This window comes from Acomys russatus, chromosome 15 (assembly GCF_903995435.1).
Source record: "Acomys russatus chromosome 15, mAcoRus1.1, whole genome shotgun sequence".
Lineage (NCBI taxonomy): Eukaryota > Metazoa > Chordata > Mammalia > Rodentia > Muridae > Acomys > Acomys russatus.
The window spans coordinates 19,352,565-19,359,148 of NC_067151.1; the positions used below are offsets into that span (position 1 = coordinate 19,352,565).

Sequence of the window (6,584 nt, forward strand, 5' to 3'; positions counted from 1 at the left end):
TCCTAATTTCTATAAAATAACTTCTTTTTCCTTCACTGAACCCCGTAATATGTCTCTAAAAGATGACCCCGTGGATGTTGTTTGTCAGGAAAACAACTTGGCACACTATAACTGAACTTAATGAAGTTTACAAGCACATCGGTGTCTTTGCCGGGGAAATAAAAAGACAGACATAAGTCTATGGTTAAAATAATATTTCTAAAATAAATCCTTTCTTCTAGGGATATATTCTTCCATATTCATATAGTCCCAGCCAAAAATAAAAAATAACAATGCTCAAGATCTTAGGCTCAAAATTACTGCATTTTGATTTTGTCCAAATCTGAGCTCTCGCTGAATTTTCTGTGGGGAAAGTATAGTGTAAAATGAGCAGAAGGGGGGGCGTTGTTTTTTTTCTCAGTACACCATTCTTAAGGTTAATCTTACACTTTTATTAATTATTTTAATAACTGAGTCTAAAAGCACTGTGTTGTAAATTTTAACAATTTTTATTTATTTTTTGTGTATGTGTGCCTTTGTAAGTATATGCCATGTGAGTACAGGGCCCAAGGAAGCCAGAAGGAGGAGCCAAGCCCTGGAGCGTCTGTCACTACCAGTTATCAGCTACCAACCCAAAGAGGGTGCTGGGAACTGAACCCAGGTCCTCTGAAAGGCCATAAAATATATGTAATATATCTAGTAATAATACTCTTGGGGGCTGGAAAGGTAGCTCAGTAAGTAAAAGCACTGGCTGATCTTTCAGAGAACCTGGGTTCAGTTCCCAGCACCCATATGGTAGCTCACAACCACCTTTAACCTCAGTTCCAATGGATCTAATATCTTCTTCTGGCCACTGAGGGTACCAGGTACTCATGTAGTACACATATATAGAAGCAGGCAAAACAACCACACACACACACGAAATAAAGTAAATAGATCTTTAAAAATGTTAATACTTTCAAGACAGCAAGATAACCCAACAGGTAAAGACTTGCTGCTAAGCCTGCTGACCCGGACTCAAAACCTGGGCCTCACATTGTGAAAGGAGGAAACTGACTCCTAAAAAATTGTCCTTTGATTTGCACTCTTATGTACATCTCCCACAAAATGAAATAAATATAAATGAATAATAATAAGAGTTTAAAAAGAAAAGGAACTCTCAACAGGATTAGGGAGATGGCACAGTGAATAAAGCATTTGCTATACAATCATGGGGACCTGAATTCAGATGTCCAGCACGCAGGTGCGAAGCCAGCACACACCTCTAATTTCTGCCTGAGGAAGAAGAGACAAAGCAGCACACAGGCCAGACATTCTACCCAGGGGTTGAGCTGCAGATTCAATGAGAGAAACAGTCTCAACATATAAGTTGAATCAAGGGTATCAGCATGGTGCAGCTCAGGGTTGCCATGACAGAGGTGCAGCAACTCCAAGTGCAGGAGGCCACCAACACCATGGTGGAAAGAATAAAGAGAGAGATAATATCCAGAAGATGTGGGGCCTCATGTTCCAGTGCAGTGCCAACTGCAGTGAGGACAGCCAAGCATCCATGCAGCAGGCTCACCAATGCATGGAGCGCCACCATGTACCTTTGTCTCAAGGCCAGGCCTTGGGGATCAGTGAGCTGGAAAAGTTCCAGGACTGCTGGCCAGGTGCATCATGCATTGCAATGACAGAGCCAAAGACTCAATGGATTCTGGAAATACGGAGCTGCAGGTGAGGCAACAGCTGGAAGGCCGTGTGACCAAGTGTGTGGATGACCTCATGCACCTCACCCCAACAATCACCAAGAAGATGAAGGAGTCTTCTGTCATCCATCAGGAAATACAATTGTTGACAGTGACCCTTGGCGCCGAGCGCAGGCTATTTAAAAGGAAGAATGGCAGTTTAGTTTAATTAAGGCAGTTTAATTAAGCAATGTTTATGAATAACAAAAATTCAGGACACAGAAAGTTCCAGGCCAATGGCAGTCACCTGTGGACATCAGTTCCTTTGTGTCAGGGTGCTCAAAGTGGAATAAAACTGGTGTTAAAATGTGGATCATAAATAGCACAGGGGAGAATTCTAGATCCTGCATTTTCATATGTGTGTGCTTCTTCTGACAATAGAGACTGCCCTTGTCCCGAGGGCTCAGATTCTTACTACATAGACACCCAAGGTGGCAGCTTTCTTCAACCTGCTGGCAAAGCTTGAGAGGAGGTAGATCTATTACTAAGTTTCTTTTCACCACAAATGTCACCACACCACCTTGAAGATCTCTGAAACAACACCCAGTATGCTAGTATTTTAGAGGAAGGAAAAGGTTTCCTTTCCATATCTTTATTTTGCTTAGGTTTTGTCTTATATGCAAGGTCACAAAGTGGATTTAAGGTACAGATGGTTTGAATAACTTCTAGAGGTTCCTTGTGTTTTCTGGTCAGCAAGATGGGAATGCTCATTGTTCCTTCTAATTCTGTCATTCTGGAAGCCCCTGAAGAAGCCAGACAGTGTCACCCTGTGTTTAGGAAACAGCTTTCTTCACTGACTTCTACAGCAGAGTGACACATCCCCCATTAGAGGGTTGGATTGTCTCTCAAATACCAAAGAGTAAACAGTAAAATACGAACTGTTGAGAGATGCCGGACTTAAGAAAACCTGGATTTCACAGAATAAAATTCCAAACCCAGTATTACTCACTCAACCCCCTGAATTCACAAAGCCTTAAAGAGATGATCCTGTAGCAGCAAGGAGGCCTGAAAGTAGTAAGCAAGCTGGGCCAAGGTAGGCTAGGACCACTGTAGAGCAAGATAGGCACATACCTTACCAAATGCCATTTTGGCCTGGGGCTTTGCAGTGCAGTGTTGCTGGCCCAACATGGCACCTTAACTTTTGAATAACTGCTATGTTATAAGTACCAGTTAATTGCCTGAAACATAAGAAACAGTGATATGCTTGTCTGCTTGCTGTGTTATAAGCCTTTGATGTATTTTCCAAGTGGTTTTGTTTTAAAGTAAAGGTTCATTGTCTCCAACTTAAGAAAAAAATAAGGTAGAAAGAGACCAAGAAAGACACCCAACTTGAAACTTCACATGCACGCACATAATCATATGCATGGGGGCTTATACACAAACGCACATGCACTTGCACACACATATTCTCAGTATATAAAATGAAATGTTTAAGTCTTAATGAAAACCATAACAAAGCTGCTAGGCTGTAAAGGAGGGAACCTCATGTGTGTGTACTTGGCAGCAATAACTGTTTTGAAAAGACTACCCAGAACTTCAACCTTTAACTTTGTATTTATACACAGAGTCGGGGGCGGGGGGGTGTGAGAGAGAGACAGAGAGAGAGAGACAGAGACAGAGAGAGAAGAAGAAGAAGAAGAAGAAGAAGAAGAAGAAGAAGAAGAAGAAGAAGAAGAAGAAGAAGAAGAAGAAGAAAGAGAGGGAGGGAGAGAAGGAGGGAAGGAAGGGGGAAGACAGATAGACAGAAAGACAGAGACAGACAGAGAACAAAGACGCCTTCTGACCACTGTCTCACGGTCTGTTTACTCTTGGACTGTCGCCGTCCAAGAGCTACGCGCTCACTGCCCAGATAGCTCAAGTATCCTTCCTAATCCAACCTTTTTGGCCTTCAGTTTGCCTCCACTTCCTTGAATACAAGGTTTGTTGCAGCATTACCCCCCCACCCCCACCCCCACCCCCCACCGGATGACGTCTCTCTAATTAGTACTCATGTTGACACAGCATTTCAAGCCCGTCTGCCTACTACTTCCTGATCCACTTCAGTCTCTGGACCAGACAGGCATTCATAAATGAAAAAGTGTGTAGGCAGCAACTCCCAAGTACCTAATGGAGGCTGCATTTCTCAAAGTTTCCCCCAAATACAAGCTTGACTGAGAAGAGGAAGCCTGCTGCCCCCAGGAGACGCATAAAGGAGACAGTTGCGGCAATAAAGAGGCCAGGCGAAAGGCTCAGGACAGGAAGAAGGGGGAGCGTGCAGAGAGCAAGCAAGTCATGGCCATTTAGTATTTGAAGAATTGGAGAAACACTCAGTATTAAAAAAAAGGCATATAAACATTAGGACAGGAAACCGTGTGCTCAGCGTAGACCAAAACCTGTGGTACACGTGTGTGTTTCTGGGAGGAAAGCGTACCGGAGATCGATGGAGGTCGCTTTTCCTCCTGCACTGAGTTCCTTTTGTTACGTTCATTTTAGGACACAATTATACCTTGTGATGCTGGAAAGTGCACATCCAGTACGGCTCACTACAGAGTGGCTCCTTTTGCCTCTGAGATACTAGGGTGTGAAATACATACTCAGAGTTCTCCTCTTCTCAGGGACCATGTGATGGAGTGGCTTCAAAGAAAAACTGAGTCAGTCCTTTTCTTCCAACGCACACACTCCCAGGTAGACTAACTTCTGACCGGCCAGTCGGTCCAGCACAGTAGGTGACTGACTGTGAGGAGAGTGCTAGCCTCTGCTCTGCACAGCCTCTCATGGTCATGAAGACACATTGGACTTCCTTACCCACCTGGGTGCAATAAACAGTATCTAGGCTACCTTCTGCCTCAGGCTGGCACACAACCACAGCTCCATCCTCAGTGCCACCCTGTCCATCAACAGTCGTCAGTTAGAGCCTGAGAGAACTCGGGGCTCCAGCTCACACCTGAGCCCTATCTAGCAGGCCTGGGGCCACTGCTCCCACATCCCACCTAGACATGAAGCTGTTTCCCTGAGTGATACCTCGGGTTCCTTGCTCTCAGTCACCTCTCAAGTCTACTGAGAATTGCCACCAGGAAGAGGCAAGAAGGCCAGACACTGGGCTCTGAGCATTCACCTCTCTTACCTGCCTTTGCATGCATGTGGCCTTTCTTGGCTTTCTACTCTTCCATCTTCTCCCCAAGACAACGGTTCTCCTCTTCTCAGGGACCATGTGATGGAGTGGCTTCAAAGAAAAACTGCGTTGTGATGTTGAGTACTGGAGTTTAAGGTTCCCGCAACACCTCATCACGTCTTTTCTATTTCTATAATCTCTTCTGCAGATATTTTAGTGTAGTGAAGAGAGTCCTCGAGCCATTCTGAAAGTCGCCGGCATCCTAGTCATTCTCCATGTCCAATGGGTAATCCTACTGAGAATATGTTTTATTTTGGATTCTCAAGGAACAAAACGCCAGGGTCTGACAAGAAGCCTCAGCAGCTAGGAGTGCTCGCTGCCTTAGCAGAGGAACCGAACTTGGTTTGTACTACATTGAGTGGCTCACACCCACTTGGAACTCCAGGCCCAAGGAAGCCAGGGCCCTCTACCTGCTTCCTTGGGCACACATATATGTTACATACACTCACCCATGCACACACGCACACACACATACACACAAACAAAATATTGCTTAAAAATGTTTACAAGAAAAACAACATATATGATGGCACACATTAATCCCAAAACTTGGGAGCTAGAAGGACGTAGGTTTCTAGGAGTCTGAAGGAAAACAAATTTTAAGAAAGTGTGCTGAACAGTCTCCATGTGAGCCCCATAATACGGGGAGTAAGGTCTGCCCCTGACATGGACTCTCTTGCCCTCTGGTGGAGGGGCCATGCCAGCCTACAGAGGATACAGGCAGTCCAGATGAAATTTGATAGGCTGGGGTCAAATGGTAGGTGAGGAGGGCTCTCCCTTTCTGAGGTCTAAAGGACAGGGAAGGGGGAGAGGGAGGGTGGGGCCACAAAGAGATGAAGGAGGGGGCTGCAATCAGATGTAAAGTGAATAAATTAAAAATAAATAAGTCTTAAAAAATAAATAAGAAAGATAGGAAAGTGGCCAAGTCAAAAAAGAAAAAGGAAAAAGAATTTGTGCTGAAGGCCTCAGTCTCTGAAAAGATACTTCACGTGGCCTGATCAGCCAGTCATGTCTGTTGGCAGTAGAGTGTTCAGCTGCGTTAAATGTTAGCACCATGCTATGAAGAGGAGTACAGCTTCTGTGAATGGGCTGTCGAGGGAGGAGCTGATTCTCAAGGGACCACCGTGCTCACATCCATCTGTTGAGGTGGTAACTGCCATGACCAGCCGTAATGCAGCTACTGAATCCCTGCCACCTTTGACCCCACTTGAGGGGACCAAACACGGACAGGATTTTAACCTGGAGTATACACGGTGGGTTGCTATGCTAGGAGGTGTGGCCTAGTTATAGAAAATATCACACAGCCAGTTTTTGACGGATTGATTGACTTCCACATACAAATGAGCAGCTTCTCGTCTTTAGGAAGACTCCAACATCTGGTCATTTAAAACATTACAAGACCCCTCTTCACCTTCTGGAAAAGGCCAAAAGAAATTTAGTAATTTGTGGGTTGTTTTCTCAGCCTATTACCTATACAGATAACGATTACACCAAAAGAAAAGCTAGTAAGTCCTTGTGAGATTATCAAAACCAGTAACTACCAGGGAGATGTCCTTGGATTTTTATGTTGTGTCAATGGAAACCACCGTTGAAACTGCTAATAAAGATGTCCCTTGGAGCTGGAGATACGGCTCTGAGGTTAAGAGTGCTTGAAGCTCTTCCACAGGACAGAAGTTCAGTCCCCAGCAACCAAATCAGGCAGCTTACAACTCCGGGGTGTTACAAAC

At 44.7% G+C, this 6,584-nt stretch overlaps 1 pseudogene; it reads left to right on the forward strand.

The window, feature by feature from the left end:
• Window positions 1–1,388: 1,388 nt before the first annotated feature.
• LOC127199637 (protein FAM136A-like) lies at window positions 1,389–6,245 on the forward strand (annotated as a pseudogene).
• The last annotated feature ends 339 nt before the right edge of the window (window positions 6,246–6,584 follow it).